At 37.0% G+C, this 22,771-nt stretch overlaps 1 long non-coding RNA gene across 1 annotated transcript in view; it reads right to left on the bottom strand.

Moving 5' to 3' along the window:
* Nucleotides 1-1,844: 1,844 nt before the first annotated feature.
* LOC141425738 (uncharacterized) overlaps nucleotides 1,845-22,771 on the bottom strand; it is a 147,986-nt gene continuing 127,059 nt past the window's right edge. Inside the window, exon 5 of the long non-coding RNA XR_012450815.1 lies at nucleotides 1,845-4,608. This is a non-coding gene — a long non-coding RNA (uncharacterized lncRNA). The remainder of the gene's footprint in view (nucleotides 4,609-22,771) is intronic.

Raw genomic sequence — 22,771 nt, 5'->3', positions numbered from 1 at the left:
CTACCTCACAGAAGATCAAATTAATTCAGGGATAAGTGTTTGGCCTAGTGACTGGTACTAGTGGGGAGGAAGTAGCAACAGTGATGGAGAAAAGAAAGTAGGAGAAAATGCAGTGTGTGCCAACCAGGTCCTTGAGCTGGAAAAAGTGAGAGGAATCTGCAGCAGGGTATTGGCAGCCAAATTATAAAGCAATGAGAGAGGAGAATAAGGAAATCAGGAAACAGAGTTACCAAGAGCCAGGAATTTATCATCAGTTAGTGAAAAATAAGAAGAGATGATGAAGAAAATACCCCAAATAAAGGAAACGAGAGACCACACAGTTCCAAAGACAGACTGTTGGAAACAGTGGCTTCCTAATGACTTTTAATTCCTGTGGAAAGTGCTATAATCAACTTGCGTGTGATTCTCGGCATTATTACCACAAAAAAATTTGTGAACAGTTTTCAGTGGCCAAACATGATAAGTGGTACCTCTACCAAGGGATAAAGTCAACATTAGAAGTGATAAGTCATGTTGATAGTATGCAACTTTGATATAACGTAATGACAATAGTACTTTATCTCTGTGATGCTCCTCCTAAAACATATTACATCAGTCTGATAATGGGAAAACAGCAGACCAACCTCAATTGAGGACTTTCTACAATATATGAGATCAGTGCTCCTCAAAACTGTCAAGGTCATCACAAACAAAAAAAAATTTTCTTTGAGAAACTATCACAACCAAGAATTAGCCCAAGGAGACATGCAGACTAAATTTAATGTGGTATCTCAGGTAGGATCCTAGAACAAAGGACTTTGGGCAAAAGTTATGGACTTCACTTAATAATATCTCAATTTTGAGATATAATATTGGTTTACTAATTATAACAAATGAGCTATACTAATTTAATATGTTACCAGTATCTGGGTATGTTTCCACAACTTTTCTATAAATCTAAACCTGTCCTAAAATAAAAATTTTATTCAAAAAAATGTTTTTTCTCAAGCTAGGCTTACACAAGTTCTGACCATGCCACCAAACCATTCCTAGCTAAATCTGGTGGCTCCAACAGTAACTCGGTACAGTAACTTCAAGCAAGTTATTTATAATCACCAAACATCTTTACCCCTCTATAAAATGGAGAGGATACATTGGAAGGTTTGCTGAAGGGATATAATGGCTTAACGTGTGGACTACATGAGCATTCACTAAGAATAATTGTTATCATTTTTTACTGTCATTATTATTGTTAGTTAAAAGAGCATTACCTAGTAAATGTCAGGTTCTTCACCAGTATTGATTACTTTATTCATTCTCTCTGTATAGCATTGGTTCTTATAGCACAAATATAATTACCCAAAATGCCAATAGATCTCAAAAGTCTCCATAAACTCTTTAAGATAAGCATACACAACTATGCAAAAATGTCGCCCTAGACCAGAGCCAGGCTTCTACTCAAAGAGCTCTGTGAAGAGGTATGCACCACATTCTGCAAGTGGTTATCCCAACTTGACCCAAAGGTTTACAGTGTGTCATTGGTTGGCTTTTATCCCTTTAATCTTTTCCTTCTCCTAGATTGAACTAGATCCAGCCTTATCTAGACATAAAATTTTGTATTTGCACATGGTTGTGGCCTCTTCCCCCACTGAATAAGAAGGGTAAAAAAGGGAAGTAGGATTAATGTACTCTCCAGCTTTTTTATGAAACTTATATAAAAAATAACATCCTATTTTTTTAAATACAACTTTCTAGCACAGGTCATAAATGTGACCTCTGCATTATTCAGAATGATGTAAGCACAGAAAAGGAGGAAGGTAATATTTCATAGTCTTTTTCCCTATTTTCTAAGGAAACATACTTTGTTATAAACACAAAATATAATATGGTATAATTAGCTTACTTTTGATAATATATTAGTCATATCATACAAAATACACCCAAACAAAGGAGAAAATATTTACAAGTTGAAAAAATTCATGTTTCCTGTCTTAACTCAGTTGGTTTAAAAGTCTCAAAATTTTCTTATTTTATGTCAATAGTCAATGTTTTTCAGGCTTTGTCACAGCTCTGGCCTTATCTATTCCTATACAATTCCATTTCTTTTAATTGCACCAACATTTAAAGAATGTTGGATGTATTTCCACACCTTCCAAGATCACAAAGGAAGAAATCTATAATCCCTGCCTTCAGGTGGCTTATTCTATAGCAGAGAAAATGAAACAGTAAGATGATTTTATGTGTTCTTGCCTGGAATATGACAAGACTATAAAGGACACTGAATCAAAGTTTCATAAAAGTACCAAAGAGAGAGAAATTAATTCCAATCAGAAGAATTCAAAAACTCAAGAGAAATGTCAAACCTGAAAAAATTAGTAGTATTCTAACTGCTAGAAAGGTCCTAAGGAGAGACTCAAAAAAGTGTGAAGATATTCATGGAAGCAGTAAAGTTCATGATCCAGTTTAGTTCCAAGTAGTTTAATTTAACTAAGTAGTTAACTAAATTTAACTAAGTAGCTAACTAAATTTAACTAAGTAGTTAAATTTCACATCAACAGCACCAATTAAAGGTATCAAGCCTATTTAAGTGTCCTATTAATCTCAGTTTTGTGATGTTCCCTAGATACAATTCTTACTCATCCATCAGAGTAATTCTGTGATGGTCAGCATTCAAGTCTGCTATGATTCCTGAAGAACCCTTTCTGGGCCCCTTCAGCCTTTTATAGCAGAGACATGTGATATCACTGTGCTTGTGTCTGCTGTTCCATTTGCCAGCTTCACCATTTGTTTGTGGGAATAAGTCAACATGACTCAGAAATCTGACTTTTAAAGAACTAGCGCTATTGTGAAACAGGCAGTACATGCTCAACGGTTACTTTATTTAACTTATAAACTGAAAAATCTAAAAGAGATGTCTTCACAAACACTGAACTCAAGAAAATTTGCTTTGTCATTCTTGCCATCAACCATGCCTGACAATTCCAATTCATACATAGGTTCAACCTTTTAAAGTCAGAGGATATTTCAATCAACCAAATATGTAACTTTAAGCAAACTGTTTTATATCTCTCTAAACTTCAGCTTTTCATAGGTCAGTCTAAAATGTCAACATGGAACCAGTATATTAAAAGATCAGAGTTCTAGAACCTGCTGAAAGGTATAGTTGAATCATGATCATTTTACAAGATATGTCTGGATACCTTAGAAAATTTTCAGATTTCCTAGGACCATAAAGTGAGATATGAATGCTAGGAAAGGCTCCCCGAGGAGCTAAATAATGCTCTGTGAGGTGGTGTCATGGTCTTTAGGATAGCATGGGTAAGGAGACTGTCACCACTCAGTACATAGATTTTTATTTTCCTAAAGTTTGAACTCAGGGCCTTATACTTGCTAGATAGGTGCTTCACCACTTGAGCCACACCACCAGCCTTTTTTATTGTAGTTGTCTCAGAGTCTCACATCTTTTGCCAGGGCCAGCCTTGGATCATGACTCTCCTCCTTCTGCCCTCTGCATAGCTCAGATTACAAGCATTTGCCACCAGGGTGGCCTCTTAGATGAATCTTAAAGACTTCCTGCTCATGTCTACCTTGTCTGATTAACTCCTCTGGATAGAAATGGTCTTCCATGGACTGTGATTGGGTTTCCTTGCATCCTAATATAGGATTACCAAGAAAAACACAGCAGAATTTGTAGACATTCATCCCTTAGTAACCACAGGGGATTGGCTCCAGGATGCCCCCTCAAATTCTAAAATTTGCAGATGCTCCAAGACACTTATATAAAATTGCACAATAACCTACATACATCTCCCCATATACTTAAAATCATCTCTGGATCACTTATAATACCTAATACTATGTAAATGTTATGTAAATCATGGTTACCTGTGTTGTATAGGGAATCAAAAAGGAAAAATTCTGCACATACTCAGTGAAATATAGGTTTGTTTTAATAGTTTTGATTTTCAGATGGTTGAACCCATGGATGCAGAATTTGTGAATGTGGAGGGCTGATGTAATTGCATTTCAGGGGATTTGATCACATGGATCATGAAATACCCAGAGTAGATACATAATTCAGAAAAATGTCTTCACAATTACAGTCAAAGCATACAACAAAGAAGAAAGAATGAAGGGGTGTGACCAAGTCTGGTAGGAATTCACATCTCCTCTGCCTGAGTTAGGAAAGGCTTCCTGGAGAAAGCAGGTGGCACGGTAATAACCACTGGGGTTCCATTGGCTGTAGCTGCATCTGTCAGCACGTGAAATCAGAGATTCCAGTGGACTTCAATACAAGAATCCCAAGTGGTGAGGAGTTAGGATCTTCCTCTTTATCTAGAATTAAATGCGCATGTCTTTCTACTTTGCTAAAGTAAAAGCTGCTTGAGGACAGGAGCACTGGCATTTTTATGTCTTCATGGCCTCCAACACAGTGCCTGGCACTTGGTAGGTATCAACGAAAGGCACAATTCATATTATAGCATCAGTTGCATATGGCTCAGAATCAGAGCACTTCTATTCATTGCTCCTGCTAGGATAGCTAGGCTGTTCTCATTCATGATCCTTACAGATGAGGAAGGAAATGATCAGCTTTGAAGCTTTTCTCTTCTCTCCCAGGTGTAAATGCTCCTAAACAGAAAACAGAAAGACAAACATACATACTGGGTCCTCAGTTACTGTGCATGAGAGTGTGTTCTTTGCCTCACCCAGTACCCATCTCAATTTACCCCACCCCTACTTCATGGCAGAAAAGCCTGTGGTACAGAGTTTAATAACAATGTTAAGTTTAATTACATTCACATTCACTGGGTACTGTAGTAGATTTTGTACTCTTGTTCAAAAACATTTTCTCTTTCTTCCTTGTGGGAGAATGATATTTCCTTTCCTCACAGGAGGCAGACTTGGCTGCATGATTTGCTTTGGTGATTTGGAAGCCAGCCCATGGTTCAGTACTGTCCTTCTTTCCCTTTGCCCTGAGATTTGGAACATTCCATGTAAAAACTGCTCTAAGGTCAGGCGTGATGGCCCAAGTCTATATCCTAGCTACTCAGGAGGATCAAGGTTTGAGGCTATCCCAGGCAAAAAGTTTGCAAGACTCCATGTCAAGCAATAAAGGGTAAACATGGTGGTGTGTGCTTTGTTATCACAGCTATGTGGGAAGCATAAATAGAAGGATCGTGGTGCAGGTCTATCTGGGCATAAATGTGAGAGCCTATGTGAAAAATGACTAAAGAGAAAATGTCTGGGGGTAAGACTCAAGTGGTAGAGTGTGCAAGAAGGCCTTGAGTTCAACTCCAGTATTAAATAATAATAATAATAATAATAGTAAAAACTGTTCAATCAGCCTAGGTCGCAGATTAAATAGGCTGTGGAGCACATCTCAAACTGATCAACAGCTGTCTCATAAGAGGCCAAAAATTGAAAGTAATTTGTTACTGCAGCATAGCACAGCCTATTGTAGTTGATACAAGCATATTTTCTAAGTGTAGGGAACTATGCTAGGTGCTAGGAATGCAAAGGTTAATGGCATAGACCTGACCTTGAGAGATTCCAATTGAGTGATAGGGACAGAATGTACTCAGCAAAAGATTATATGAGCCACATTTGTGAGAAACGTCAGATTCTCTCCTGATAAACACCTGGCACAAAAGCAGCAGAGCATACTCTAACTGATTGGATAATGTAGTGACCATGTCCAAAGAGTAGCATTTGGAGATTATAGCATCCAGGGGATTTTTAGGGGTATTTGTTAGTCACAAAAGATTAACATTAAGATGTCATAAGTACCAGCTTTTCCAGAATAGTTCAAGTTTTATTGGCTGCCCTAGTGCTCTCCTTTCATGCATCAAAATAGCCCACTTTAAATGATAAATCATATAACCACCCAAACAATAATGTGTATGGAGCCTATTGGCTACTAATATACTAAGAGTCTATGCACAGATGGCATACTGGACCAGCCATGGTTATCAGACAGGCAGAGTGTGCTAGTCAGGTCATGTGTCTTAGGGAGGTCACAACCATAGCTCCCTAATAAGAAAGCAGTCCAAAGGGTTCTTTCAGAATAAAACTACTATACTTTTGCATTGTGTCCCTCATTGGACCTGATACTATAGCCATAACTGATTAGATCTAAGAATACACAAGGCTGACCATGAACAATGTTATGGTTTGGGTTAGTGTTCCCCAAAGATCCCTGTTTAAAGGCTTAGTCCCTATCCCAGGCACTACTGAGAGGTGGTGGAACCTTTGAGAAGTAGTCATAGTGCGAAGTCTTTAGCTCCTTAGGGACATGCTCTTGAGGGGGATAGAGGTACCCTCAGCCCTTTTCTCTTCCTCCTTTTCCACTTTCCAGCAATGAAGTGAGCGATTTTGTTCTTCTATGCACTGCCTTCCATCCAGAACCCCCACCAGAGGCCCAGAAGCAATGAGTTGGCCTGATCATGGATTGTAACCTCCAAAACTGTGAACCAAAGTGCACCTTTTCTCTTTAAGTTGATTATCTCAGGGACCTGTTATAGTGACCAAAAGCTGACTAACACAGATAATCTGTGGGAGACTGACCACTCCTGAGGTGACACAATATTAAACTGATTTGTTCATCTATTCGAGAAATATTTACTATGCACCTATTCTGTGCCAGGCCCTTCATGCTGAATGGTGACGAGCTAGACCAACCATATGCTGTCTTTGGACATAGAAGAATGAGGAAGAAGCGGCACTGCAGATAATGGACTCCACTTCTGAGAAGTAACAAGGGCTTACTAGGACTGTTATTTTATCCAGAACCCAGTGGTCTATCATTCTAGAATATCACCACTGAACATCTTAGTCATGGAAATACTGGAATCCTGTAACTAGTTTTGTGACTGCCAAGATGGTCAACCTGCCTCTTGATTCCCACATGCATCCTTAAAACCAACTCCCACCTATACTTGCAAAACATAGCAAATAAAAATGTAGGATGCCAATTATGTTTGAATACAAGATAAATAGTGTTTAGCTTTAGTATAAGTAAATCCCAGCTATTACATGGTACAAACCTAGCTTAACTCAGTATAAATCAACATTAACTAGGTGTCCTAGATTTTATCCAATATCCTTACCAGAATTTGATGAGCAGGGATAGAAAGGAAGGGCAACAGGCAGAAGCAGGGATAGATGGGACACATGGGGTACAGAGTATGTTAGAGTAATAGCAATAGGAATTCTAAAGCAAGTCAATTTCATCATACATAGCACTGCAACACAATAGTCCTTCTTGATAAATTTCTCACACTTAACTCCATATGCAGAATCTAGGATGGCTCTTGCCTCATTTCTAAATTCCAATTTGGCCCCCTGAATAGTGTGCCTTGATGGAAAGAGCATTCAAAATTTACCATGGGTAAGTATCTTAGAGACTTGGTTTCACCAAAACAACATGAGAGTAATAACACCTGGTGGGGTTGTTGAAAGGTGTGTAGTTGGCTAACCAACACTTTCTATGTGCCACATTCCCAGCTAAGTTCCCAGCTGACAGTGACCAAGACTTAGGCCCTTCCATCAAGGAAACAATTGGGTGAGAGACACAAAGGAGTAAGCAAACAGATGAAATGCATGGTCATAAAGATTGTGATTGATGGAGAAAACAGTGCTAGCCCAGTGCCTGCTAATGACAGTTGCTCAAGAGATGTTAGCTAATATTATTAGTCTCTGTGGAAAAGATCTGGATCTCTCCTCCCCTGTATTTCAAAGTACTTTCCCCCAAATACCAAAGGCCTGCTATGGTTTTCAGGTCCAATGTGAAGCCCTCTTACAAGCTCTCTCTGACACCTTGGACTGCTTTCCCAGATCTCCACGTTTGATGCTCTGCCTTACTTGCCTGCCAGGACCTCCTGGTACTTCCTGCTAGGCCACCTTGATGCAGACCTCCCACCCTGATTGCTGGCTGTGACCCAGTGGTTCCATCAATCTGACTTCCAGAGCCCAGGCAGCCACAGTAGACATGGTCCAATCCCTGCTGTGCCTTTTTACTTACACAAAAACATGCCCATTCCATTTAACAGTTCCCTTTTCTAGCTAGGCCTGATGCATGCAGGCAATCACTAGGTAACAAGCATAGTGTTGATGTTAAAGATTTATAGGAATGTCAGAGATGGCAATAATAAATGATGCAGGCTTTTCAACCCAGAGTGGGTTGATTTATGTAGCTACCTCTTTAATTTTGCTTCCATATTCTAGTTTCTAGGTTGGCTTAAGCAATGTCAAAACCCAAAGCTGCAGCACCAGCAGTTTGAGAGTGGGCGTGTCAGTGCAGATCTATTTCTGTGGCAAGTTCAGTACAGGCTGGATTTAAAATATGAAAAACAAAAGGGAGGCTACTGACAGTGCCACAAAAGGGGCGCAGGAGGAGCCCAAAACTTCTCCTGAAAGCCATCCCCCTCCTCCTAATGGCAATTGATTACAAACATTTCTCTATTCCAGCTTCTAACATGAAGTGCCAAGCTGAAAAAGAGGCAAATCATTGTGGGGTTTAACTGTGCTTGCTTTTAGTAGCCAGCTCTGGTCGTGCCAAACCTCCTATCCTCTCGCCAAATATAGAGTTGCAACACAGAGGAAATTCTCTTTTACTGAGTGGAGGAATGGCAAAGTCCCCATCAAGGAATGGTTGATGAACCAGGTCTCAGTGTTCACTGAGAAAGAGGAAGGACAAGGGGTGTGGCACTGTGGGATCACACAGATCCTCCAAACACACCAGGCACTGGGGTGGGTAAGGGAGGCTTGGGCAGCTGTTTTTTGAACCTAACGTTCAGAAGTATCTCAACCAATAGCTGGGGCCTAATGTCAGTGGAGAGGATTTAAATGACCCAGTTACAGAATTTGCATTTCAAATGTGAGGCAGTCTTGTTCTGTGCTGCGGGTTCTTCATCCTTCGGTGGTTGTTAAGTGAGCCTCTCACAGGCTCTTGACTGGGCAAAGCTAGGGAAAAGGCCATATTGGGGGTGAGCTGTCACTTGTCCTGTGTCCACTATGCATGCTCCCTTCTGATTTGGGCTAGGCCTCCATGGTGGCTCAGTGTAGGAGCACCCCACACCACAACTGATTTTTGAGGTACATAAGGAAGCTGAGCATTCCTGCTTGTAATGAGAAGTACCTTATGATGGAACAGCCTTGTGACTCAGCAGGAGGGCATGGGAAATAGCTGCCTTTCCTTCAGCTGAGGTTGGCTCTGGGCCCTTTTGTCCAAAACAGCCTTCTTTCTGGTCTTCTGAGTGCTCGTTGTCCCAGGAGTGATTTGTGACATAGGGCTACTAATTTTCCCTTCTTTAAATTCCTGTGTGTGCTCACCTCCCCTCAGAATTAGCATGTTTTGACTTCTTTTCCTTACTGATATATCAGCAACATTGACCATCCTCCATTTTTAAATCTTAACTTACTTGGTCTTTATTGTCCATCTTCTCCCTTGATTGACTAGCTGGCCTTTCATATGTGAGGAATATCAGTGAGGAACTCAGCATGCATGTGACATCAAAAATAAGCACTATATGATGAAGATAAGCTCACAGAGGAAGCGATTTGCTGAGAGCATGGGAAAAGAAAACAGAGATTAGCACTACCAAGAACAAGACATAAACAATCTGAAAGTGGCTACAACATAAAATTATCTCTTCAAAACTATTAAGGAGACCAAGGAAGGAAAATACATGGAAAGAAGGAAAGGGCGATATGAAAGTAACAGGCAATTATAAAAAGCAATTATAGCATCAAGATGAAAGATTTGAAGTTAAAAACTCAATGAACTGGAGAAACTGCATGTTAAACTTGGCTGAAGAAGTAATTAGTGAAATAAAATATGACTCTGAGAAAATTATTCATGAAGGAACACAGGGAAATGAAGACAAGGAAAACAGAAAAGAAAGGTTAAAGTAAGGTATATCTGGAGAACAGAATGAGAAAATCCAATGTGTATCTGAGATAAATTACAACAGAAGAGAATAAGAAGAATTAAAGACAGGTAATCATAATAATGACACTCCAGAGCCCCAATGATGCATGCAAAAGAAATCTAAATAAAAAACACAGAGAAAAGACAGATAACCTAAAAAAGAAGCAATAGTTGTACTCTTAGCATGCTTCTTACCAATAATAATAGAAGACAGAAGACAAAGGTTTTTTAAATGCCAAGGGAAAAGTAATGATTACAGGCAACAGGAAAAAAATTGGCACACTCAAGCCTGATGACTGAGGTGAGTTCAATAAAAGGTCTAGCTCCCAAGGTAAGGGCAGGATTCAGACAGAGCAACAAGAAACAGTATGGTACCCCAGGGTGACTAACAGCTGTGTCTAGCACAACTCCTACCTAAAAAAACAAGAAGGAGGAACAATTACTGGAACCTGTGGAAAGCTGATGGAAAAGACTACCAACCGGTAATGTTGACCTTTGGTCAAGGGAAGCAGCCAATCTGCAGTAATCCAGCAGAGCAGAGCAGAGGAAATAGTACCTATCCTCAATCACCTCCTTACAGTCTATTCCTGCCAGACGGTCCCGATACTTTGTCCCAAGAGATGTAGATTCAACCCGCAGAGATCAGCTTCCTGGACAGTGTATAGGATGCAAAAGGCAAAGAATGAGTCCAGATAGGCACAAAACTAATATCATGTATCATCCCAGTACAGGTATCATCATAGACTTATGCACAAACAGACCTATCCTTCAAGTCTCAGGTCCAAGTAAAGATTTTTCCAGACTAGGAGATTTTACTACACCAGACAGCTGAAATAACTGTTAAGGAATAGACATAATTTAAAATTAAAAAAATAAGTCCAACTAGTGAATATGTGGATTATAAGTAATTAATAGATATACTAATTAAATACCTACATGTTAGAACAACTTAAATGCATAAATCTAAAAAGAAACAATCAGTTAAAAGCAATTTTTCAACCAGCTACAATATGAATAAACCTTAAGGACACTGTAGGACACAGCTGAATGAGATACTAGGAAGTGGACCCAGTTGGAGGAAGCAGGTCACTGGGAATGTGCCTCTGAAGGGTTACCTTGTCCCTGGCTCCTTCCTCTCTCTCTCTCTCTCTTTGTTTCCTGGATGTCAAGAGGTGAGCAGCTTTCCTCCTCCATGCCCTTCCACCTCCATGCCCTTCCACCTCCATGCCCTTCCACCTCCATGCCCTTCCACCTCCATGCCCTTCCACCATGATACTTCTGCCTTGCCACAAGCCTAATAGCAATGGATCCAGCTGATCATGGACTGAAATCTCTGAAACTATGAATCAAGATAAAACTTTCCTCCGTTAAAAGAAGAGACAATTTGTCAAGCAATAAAATTTGTAAACACATAAATAAAATTTGTAAACACATAGTAAACATACACAAGTGTAAACTGTAAGTACAATAAGATTAATAATGACTAGTGAGATGAAGAAATAAAGATAAATGAGAATGATGATCTTGAATAGGGAAGAGAATGATGAATGAATTATAATGTCTGTATTGGTTAGAAGAAGAGAGATATTGATAAAATTTTATTTTGCCCTTACTGTTAAAAAATTTAACTAAAATCACAAAATGCATAGAAATAGAATTCTGAAGTTCCAAATAAGTAAAGTGAAAGTAGAAAATAACAAAATGTGCATCAATTCAGTAAAATACAGAAAAAAATGAGAAAAATATAATATGATAAATATATTTATATCATTATAAATATAAAACACAGGTGGTAGAAATAAATTCAAATATATAAATAAAGAATGTATAAGGATCATTTAAATGTAAATGAAGTAATCTTTCTTGTTTAAAACAAAAGAAAGGTCCTGCCACAGTTCCTTTTTATCTCTTCAAACACTTGCTACTATGTATACAAGGCTCCATACAGTTCTGAGTTTGGCAGAATGCTTTGGACTGTAATGACAGAAATCCAACTCAAACTTGTTTAGGCAAAAAAGGAAGGGGGAAAAAGGGATTATTTATTTGCTTTCATAATTTAGCACCAGCAAATAAAAAGTAACTGGAATCAGACACTCCAAGATGCTACCACAACTGTCCTTCCAGGAAGCCATACTCCACTCCTCTGCTTAGAGGTTTTTCTGGGAGTTCAGAGAACTTCTGAATATAACTATATAATAGCAATTGCTTTGTTGCAACCATTGCTCATTTAGATATCTGTGCCCCTGTCCTATTTACTAAATCCTTTGAGAAGAACACTCTGTGTTCTTCATCCCCTAACATAGTTCCTGCCACAGTATAGTTAGTTAACAAATGTTTAATGATAAAAAATGAATACCTGGAATGTTGTTTTGTTTGTTCGTTTCTATACATGTTCTTTTCACCTATTAGAATGTCAAGTTTTTGGGGAACTTTTGTTCCATTCATTTCTACACTCAGTTCTTGTGCTTTACATACAGAAGGTGTCCTATATATGTTGAATAAAATATATTAAATAAAAACAGACAATGAATAAAGAGGACCAATGTCATCAATTTTCCATTACTGCAACAAAATACCTGAGATAATCAACTTTTAAGAAAGATGTTAATTTCGGCCTAGGATTTCAGTGGTTCCAGTCCATGGTCAGTTGGCTTGTTGCTTTCAGGCCTGTGGCAAAGCTGTACATTCTGGTGCTGAGTACATGGTGGATCAAAGCCATTTACCTTAATGTCTGGGAAGCAAAAGAAGAAGCAAGTAGGGTCCCACTCTGACTTCCCAATGTGCCCTACTTCTTAAAGTTTCCACCACCTCCCAAATAGCATATGAGCTAGGAACAGAACTGTTAATGCATGAGCATTTGAGGGACATTCCTGATTCAAACTATAGTAAGGGCTTTCTTCCTTGTTTTTAAATAGAATGGATTGCTCAAATTAAATGCTATGCCTGTATGTTCAGCTTTAAGTTTTCAGAAGTTATCCTGTAGTTCCTACAAATGTGCTTTGTATCAACACTGGGGTCAGCAAGTGCAAACTCAGCTTAGGCAGAGTGAATAGAACAGTGTGCTCTTACATCCCAGACCCACGTCTGTCTACACAAATATGAGCTCTCCTCCACTGGAGGCTTCCCTCCACCCACACACACACACACATTCTTCAGTATTCTCTACAATGATACTTCAAAGCTGCATCTGTAATTTTTAATTTTATCACATGTCAATCAACAAAAAATTATTATCCATTTACCCTAATACTATGACTCAAAACAGGATACTGATTGAACTTGACAACATTTAAATAGAACATTAATTTGTAGAATTAGCAAAAGTAGGGAATAAAAAAAGCATCAATTATTGGAAATGTCGGTAATAATATAAAATATTAGCAGAGGCAAAAGTTGAGTAGGGCATAAGATTAGTGAGGGCAAGGCTAAGCATGTCTGGGAGACACATTCACTCCATCCTTGTACCTCCACCTTCCTAATAGACATTAAAAGCACTTAATTAAGCCAGGAAAGGCATTATTACAAGGAAAAAATGGAGTGCATCAGATATAAATAGAATTGCAAGTGCCTTGAAAAGCCTGCCTAGAATAGTTTTTTCCAAGCTTGTCAAGTTGCAGAGCTCACAAACCTTATCGTGCAGTTCAGCTCAGCTCCCATCCCCCTGACTGTTCTTCTCAGCCTCAGGAGAATGCATGTATTTCCATATGCTTATTGTGTGTCTCATAAAATGCACTGCTCTATATGAAAAATGTATGAGACACATCATACTGTGCAAAACAATGTCTCCAAATTGGTCAATTATATTTTGTGCAAGTTCAGAATTGTTCTTGATGTTTCTGATAGCTGTGCTTCTGGCTGTGGGGACTGTGCTTTGCATAGTTAAAACAGAGGACTTGATAACTTGATTGTGCTTAATGAATGAAAAAGTGTTTAAAAATAACATGGAGAATGATGTTACTGCTTTTAAAGGTCTATTTTAGCATTTTCAAATTACATAACCCTTTCAAGAAAGGGGAAAGTACATAATTCTTAAACTGTTTAAAGTGGCTAGTTGTTCTTTCCCCTGGATCTTTCCAAGATTGGAAGAAAACCCCATCTTCTATTTCCATTTCTTCTTATCTGCTGCTCTATTTATCCCCAGGTGGCTGTTTCTCTCTTCTGATCCATGCTTGCTGTCTGGTTTCCACATGTTAATCTCAGCAATTTCACTTATCCTATAAATCTGCTTCCTGTTTGTATCCTTCTTCTGACTTCTTCTATTAGTTAAATACATATTCCATATTAACTCTTTTCCTTCAGATGTGTGCATTAATTGATTTTGTTAGATTGTATTCTATCTTCTATTTATTTCTTATCATAACTCACTAGTCTTCCCAACTGCCTCTGAAGTCACCTCACCTTTCAAATGCAATTGTTCAATTGCAGACCTGTATTTTGTTTACCTAAATGTTCTGTAAAACTCCCTGGCAACTGAGATGAACTGGAATGATGTCTTCATGAGCTATTCTCCTAGCAGCAAGGTTACTAATATATTGGGAGATGTTCTTTCTTCATTCCCACTCAAGACTAGCCAAGAGAAATTTGTATGACCTATAGTAATACACAACCCTGTTAAACATAAAACTCTTTGAGCAGTTATTGCTTTGCAACAGTGGTTGTAAAGACAAAACAAAACTCTCCTTTTGTAGGAAACCTTCAAATTACAAAACCTTCTCCAACTCCATTCACAGAGTAGCTCTCTTCTCTCTACTTCAGAGTATTTGTAACTTTAGCTACTCAACAACTAATTTCATCCTGTCCTATGTTATCTGATTATTTTGTGACTATATCGTTGTCTCTGTGGTTAAATTATAAGCTCTGGCACAACAATCCTGTCTCTATTTATATCACCTTCTAGTTAGTGGTCTGTAAATACTCTGATTCAATCAGAATGAATTCAGGATGGATGACTGTCTAATAAATACTGTCCTAATTAAAGAAAAGAAGACATAGAATAGAGACAAAAATTCTCAAAGTTTCTTCCAGTTTCATGATATCCTTACCTTCCAGATCCTTCACAACTTTTCCCCAAAAATCACATGCCAATACGCTTAGCAGATTTCCTCTGCTCCCCTTTCCAGAGATTTGTGGCACACCTTCAGTAGACATTGAAGCCAAGTTCAGATGCCACCGAGTCTTCCTAGGAAAGCCATTTTTCATGAAAAGGGTTATACTTGCATTGAAATATGTTGAATTAAAAGTCCAGACAGTTCTCAGATTGAATGTTTTAAGACAGCATTTTCCAAAATATGTTCCAAGAAATTAATAAATATATAGACAAAATTTGCCATAACAAACAAGAATTTAGAAAAGTGGGTTGAATATGAATAATAAAAAATTTTTAAAAAAAAGAAAAGTGGGTTGAAACAATGTTAGAGGAGTTTATTGCAGAATAAATCAAAACCCTTTATGTGGATAATTATTACATCTCCAGTGGGCAATACAGCACACTGCATTCACTTAACCACAGAAGACTTTTTGCAGTAGGGTGATCCCCAGAACACACTTTGAGAAATGTTACAAAAATGGGTAGATGAATAAAATGGTTTTTGAATGAATTCATTGGCATGTCTTTTTGTAGTGGGTTGTATAGGACTGGACAACATAGGCTGTAGCCAAACTTTTTCACTGCCACTTACAACTCGATAGGTCTCTCACAATGATTTCACCTGTTAAAATTCCTCTTTCACAGCTATTAACCTGTCATGTCTGTTAGGTATAAAGATACCTGACAAACACTGAAAAATCAATATTTCATAAGTGCTTTAATGGTAGAAAGCACATTTTACATCTCTCTCTTTTTTTTTTTTTAACTCTACTCTCACGATAGACCTTGGCAATCAGTTCTGGGTCTAGAGAGATAATCAGGATCCTGAGGGAAAACAGGGCATATGTCATATTATGAAGCCTTAAATGAGACCTGGGATTGCACAGCTGTCCTAAAGTACTTAAAATGGTAATATTTATTCTGCTTCACTCCAAAGAACTGGACTACGATGGATGAATGTACTAGAGAGATAATTAGTTCAACATAGAGAGAAACTTGTAGCCTTGCTGTCCCAAAACGGAATAGAGGTTCTGAGTTTTCAATGATTGCCTTTTGACAATGTAACTGAGTAGATAGAAAGAAATAGAAAATTATTCACATCAGTAATGACTGCATTACTAACCTTATGTTATCTGTTTTAGCAATAAGAAAATAAGCAGATTTACTTAGGGAAATACTGTATTTTAGTTATAATTTTCAAATATAACAGAGTGACTTTCATATACTTTGGGCTCAATAAATGTAGCTGTTGTTAAATTTCTAGCTTTTGTTTACTAATTTTCATACTATACTCCTTATCAAACTACTCTCATGTATTTAAATTACTTTTATCTGTCAGGCTTCAAGATTCCTTCCAGATTCAAGAGTCTATTGGGTTCTCTCTTTTCTCTCTCTCTCTCTCTCTCTTTTTCTCTAGGAAAAGCATTTTTATTTGTCTCCAGTAAAGCTGTTATACAAAAAATGAATACTGAGTGGCCTCCTCCATACAAATTATCTTCCTGCATTCCATGTTTGTTTCCCAATACCCAGTCCATTTCATATCATTCTCTTTGCACATGCCTCCTTATCTTCATACTTTCTCACCCAGTGCCAGATTAGAATGACAGCTCTACCACAGAATCAGGAATTAAGATGAAAAATTATCAACAAAGTGGGAGAGGCAAGTGCCTGTACATTGCCACGAAGCTCACTTTTATCTCAACGTAAGTTTACTTTTTTTTAATTTATTTTTTATTTTTGGCAGTACTGGGGCTTAAACTCAGGGCCTTCACCTTGAGCCACTCAACCAACCTTATTTCTGTGATTTTTTTTTTTTTGAGATAGGTTCTCATGAACTATTTGCCCCTTTGAACCATGATCCTCTTGATCTCTGTCTCCTGAGTAGCTAGGATTACAGGCATGAGTAACCAGTGCCCAGCTCAATGTAAGTTTTGACTGACAATAAATGAATTTCATTGTGTCTTCAATACAAGGATCCAGTTACAGAACCAGTATCATTATTCTAATTATCCCTCAGTAATGTTCATTTCAAAAAATAATTCAAACAGAGAAATTATTTAATTTTTTAACACTTATTGACTCATTACCTTATGGATCCTGCTATAAACACTTTGCATGTATTAACATAGAAGAATCAAAAGCCAAAGTGATTTTAAACTAAAATTTCTCTTTATTGGCAAATAATCACCTAATTGATATCTTATTTCTCACAACTTTACCCATATCTTTTACATATAACAAGAAAAATGCAAGTTTCACAACTAAATTAAAATAACTATTTTAATTCAAAAATGGGCTCACCATATACACACATAAAGAATCAACAGGATATGCTTCAAATTATCATTTTCTTTTTTTATTTATTTGGGTTTTTTGGCAACACGGGATTTGAACTCAGGACCTCATACTTATTAGCAGGCACTCTTATGCTGAAGTCACTCAGCCAGCCCTTATTTATTTATTTATTTATTTATTTATTTTTATTACCATATTATTGTTGTTTTGGGGGTACATTGTGACATTTACAGTTCTTACAATATATTATAGTCAAATTTACCCATTCCATCATTCTCCTTTATGCCTCCCCCATTCCTAGAATAGTTTTAAAAGGTCTTATTTTTCCATTTTCATACATGAGTATGTAATATTTCCACCACATTGACCCTCCTACACCCTTTTCTTATATCCTCCCCCCATTACTGGTGTCATCCTTCAGACAAGACCTGTTTTACTTTCTTGTTCTCTTGTTCATTTTTGTTTGTTTAAGATAGCTATACAGGGAATTTCCTTGTAACATTTCCGTGAATATCTGTATTATAACCTGAATTGATTCATTCCCTCTATTTTTCTTCTTTCTGCCTTGGTCCCCTTCTTATGGTGATGTCAACAGGCTTAAAAAGTTTATATTCATTCTTGTATAGAAAGGACATCAATCATATTCACCTTCTTAACTTCCTTCTTTTACTCTCCCTCTCCCATAGTAACCATCCCTTGAAGGCTGAGGTAGGAAGATTGTGAATTTAAGGCCAGCCTATGCTACGTTGTAAGAGCTTGTTTCAAAGGAAAAAAAATCTTTTTGTTCTAAAACAAGATGCCTGGAGGGTGGTCAGGTTTCTTTTTTCAATTGGCTATTTTGACTCTTAAGTTGTGATGAAAGGAAGTCTATACTCAAGTTATGATAATTTCACACATTGCTCAGACTTCTGCTGTCACTGTGATGAGTACAGATAAGCTTTAATACTGCACGAATCTGCATCTTCACAAAAAATAAGTGTCTAGCAACAAAGCCACCTTAGAATGATTTAGTATCCAATTGCAAACTTGCAAATCACTTTTACTATTTCATTGTTTAGGGGTGTCCTTCTTAAAGTATTTTCTAAAATTAGCATTTTAAGATGGAGCAAAAGGTACTGGAACTTACCCTTCTGTCTGAAACAACCAGAAAAGAAGAATAAAAAAGAAGCAGTTGTTAAGACACCATACATAAGGCTTAATGGAAGACAAATGAGCTGAGTGTTATGCTGGCTCCAACTTACTGCCCCACCTTCCAGGCAATGGCAGAAAATGAGAAGTCCTATATGGAGCCTGGCAGATTACATGAATTGAGGAGAGAGGGTTGATAGTCCATGGAGACCAAAGTGGATAGAGATTTGGAGAGGAGAAAGTTGCACAGAAAGGGACCCCACGGATCTCCAGATACCACCTTGATTCAACAGCTTACTAATCAGGGCATATGTGTGGAAAACCACTTGCAGTCAGGGAAAGGAATACCCAAAGGATTTGAGGGTATATTATCCAGCACATCCAGACAAGAAACAGTGCTCACTTCCCCTAGTCAGGCTGAAAAACTTCATTTTCACAGAGCATTTAGTAGGTGCTCAGAAGGGACTTGTACCCTAGTGGGAATAACTGGCCTTAGTTTAAACACTCTTTTGGTCCCACCTAATAAATCTTAAAAGCAAGGCCTAAAATGACAAACTTATTCCAAGTAACCTAGTTGCATACTAGAATAGAGGTCAATATTTATAGGAATACAAAATATCCTACCACCCAAAAAGATAAAATTTACAATGTTTAGCATCCAATCAAAAATTATTAGGCATACAAAAAAGGAGGAAAATATATCCCATATTTGGGAAGGGAAATCAATCAATAAAAAATGAGAACTTATGCACATGTTACAACAGTACATAAAGGCATTAAAAGAACTACTTCCAAAATATTAAATAGAAACACATAAGAAAAATTTTAAAGACACACATAGGACTCCCAAAATGTCCAGCATCCAACAGTGTAAATTGTGCAATGTCTTTCACCCAATAAAAATTTATCAAGCAGGAAAATACAACTCATAATAAAGAGATTAATTAATTAATTGATATCAACCAATAGTTGACAGAAATGTAGAGTTAGCAAATAAAAACAATACTACCTATTACAACTCTCCACATGTCAAAAGATCTGTTGAGGCTTTGAAAGCACAAATCAAACTTCTACAGATGAAAAACATTGGGTCTGCGGTGAATAATACACTGGGAGGAATGACTAGGAGGCTGAACATTACAGAAAAAGATATTAGTGAATGTGAATATGTAGTAATAGAAACTATCTGAAATGAAACAATGAGAAAATAGATTTCTTTTAAAAATGAGCTATCAAGGATCTTGTGAAATTTAGAAACAGTTAGATATAAATGAAACGAGATTACGTCTACGATAAGGATGGTAGAAGACAGAGAAAAAGAGTTTGAAGAAAATAGTATGAAAGAAATTTCTAAATTTGCTAAATATTGTAAATATAATATAGATCAAAGACGTTCAATGAAATCTTGAACAAGGATATTTACAGGTATATGAGAGTATACACAAAGAAATCTACAGCAAAGTACATCATAATGAAATTGCCCAAAACTGGGAATAAAGAGAATGTCTTAAAAGTGATCAGAGGAAAGAAAGGCACATTATATATAGAAGAACCCAGATAAGAAATTACATATTAGATCACATATTGGGAACAAGGCAAGTCAAAAAAACAGTTAAGAAACATCTTTACAATGCTGAAAGCAAGCAACTGTCAAGTTTGCATTGCATGCCTTCTGAAAACAACTTTCAAAAGCAATGTTTAATTGTGACTTTTTCCAGATAGACAAAATCTGGAAGAAAGGATTTGGTGACTAGTAGACCCTTAGGGTAAGAAATGTTATTGAAATCCACTGAGCAGAATGGAAATCACACCAGTCACAAATATGAATGTGCAAGCTATAAACATCTACATGGAAAAATACATCTTGTACTAAGATAAATAAATGTTTATAATACAGTAAGCATTTGCTATAGCAAAACCCTGAAAACAACATAAATGCCCATTACTAGGTGAACAGTTAGTTATAGTGTAGTACAGCCAATGACTGTACAATCCAGTTTTCCTACACAGGCATATATTTGTCAGTCCTAAAAAGCACTGTAAATCTGATACTGAGGTCCTCCCAACCAAGAGACTATGAATGTATTTATTTTGATGTCTTCAACACTGGAAATTTTTTAATATGCAATTTCTCTTATTAATATTTCCTAGCTTTATTTTATGTTATGTCCATTTATCTAATGCACTTGCTTATTTTTAAATTTCTTTTGATAATACGTGATATTTTAACATAGCAAATTAAAAAGTCAGAGTAGGAAATAGCATTAAATTAAAAGTGAAATCTCTCTCCCCTCAATACTCCCAGTCCCCTTCCTCTGAGATAACCACTCACTGGTTTCTAGTTTTAGTTCTTCTGTAGGTGTTCTATTATTACTTTTCATAAATGCTTTTATCACCATTTTTAATTTAAAACTACAGTACATTTATTTCTCTCTTTTATAATAAGTAATGTACTTACACTAGGACTCACCTCCCATATTCACTCTAAATTGAATTTCCATCTTTTATATTACTGTTTATAGCTCTTTTATTGGTCATTGGAGGTGGTCTTTAGATCTAAATAAGAAATCTGAGCTCTTCTTGACAGCTTATATAAGAACATGTATTAACTCAACCTAAGCAAATATGAAACACTTATTGAAATTATTTATAAGATCCAATTTTAAAATAGGCAAGATTTATTTGGAAATATCTTCTTCCTTTTTTAGATAATGTGCATCAAAATAGAGTGTGAGGCAGAAAAAGAGTGCTAATTCCTATCCTTTTCCCTTTAAGAAGGTCTAAAATACTGAAAAGCTTCAGCTCACAGAGAAGATAGGAGCTAACAGAAACTAGGGAAGAAAGAGGAAAGTCAAGGTTGCTAACAATAAAACCCCGGAGCAAGATTGGAAAGGAGAAGATGACAGGGTGAGTGGGTTATGGTCTTGCACCATTCCTGACTGAGAATCTTGATGGGAAAGCACAAAAGAAAATGATATTTTGGGGATACCCATCTTAGACATCTATCAGAATAACATCCCATTTCTATCAGTAGACCCTAAGGATTCAAAAACAACAAATCAACAATAATAGTAACTACAGTAATGAAAAAAATGTCTTCAATACGAAGCAGAAAGTATACTGTGTTGACATTTTTAAATTAAGATGACTGATAGACCACTTCAATACTAGCATATCATCCTTCTGTTCATTTTCACACTTCCTCCTTTGTGTACTCACATCTCTCCTCCTGCCCACCACTAACATTCAGAGCGTTAAGGAGCAGTCAACATGTGTTCTTATGCATAATAATATTCAATGTGCTTAGCGAGAGCTTAATACTGCTGGCAGACATCCCAAACTCTAATTTGAGGAAAAGAAAATAGTGGAAGAGAAATAATTCTATTAGATACTTTGAAGACTTGTAAAATTTAAAATCTATGAAAAATTATCAGGCCCATACCATTTCTTTTAGTCTCACAGCCATGCCCCATTAAATGCACAAGATAAACTCTGCTCTCCCCTCACTGCTCATCATCTATGATGTAAACCCCTTACCATAAATATTCTACTCTTTGCACCCTTATCCTTGACCCACTTAGCTTCTGGCATTATTATACATCCTATGACCTTTTGCTCATTCTTCCCACTGCTGGAATTTAACAGCCAAGACAATCTTACTTCTCCTTGAGGCCATGGTTTCTACCTCTGGGTTGCATTAGAGAAACATCCACTCACAGTTTTACCAGGTTAGAACCTGGTAATTCCGATTTCTACATTGAGTAGAATATCCACTAGTTTGATCCAGGTACTTTAAGAGGATTCATATTTTTAAAACAATAATTTGCTAACTACTTCTCTGTCATACTGATACAGATTTCAGAGAGGTCATGTTCTGTATTCAGATAATCATGACACCATATGTTTGAAGAGAACATTCTAGTTTGCCTGCTGAGTTTCCATATAAGTTCTAATATGATAATCACAATTATCTTAGAGATATTATTGTACCCATTTTACACATATACAGTGATATCTTTATTAAGAATCCTATAGATTAGTAACTTCTTTCTGTAATGAGGACTAATATGTTATAGACCAATCTTCGTATGGTGAAAAAAAAAAGAAGAAAAGCAACCGTGTGTATTCATACATAGTCTTTCTTTGGAGGCAATTGTGAGTTTCCAAAGCTGTGAGAATAAAGGGGCTAAGATCCCTGAAAAGAAAGGAAACTCACAGAGCACTTGATGTTGGTTTTCCTCATAAGGCATTTGTAGGTTCTTACTGCTAGATACTAAGAAGGTAATAAAAAAAAATGCAGCTAAGAGGCTAAAAAGCTGAGCAAAATTTCTTACAGTTTTGTAAAACTGAAGTAC

Source organism: Castor canadensis, chromosome 8 (assembly GCF_047511655.1).
Source record: "Castor canadensis chromosome 8, mCasCan1.hap1v2, whole genome shotgun sequence".
NCBI classification, from domain to species: domain Eukaryota; kingdom Metazoa; phylum Chordata; class Mammalia; order Rodentia; family Castoridae; genus Castor; species Castor canadensis.
This window is presented reverse-complemented; position numbering and strand designations above follow the sequence as displayed.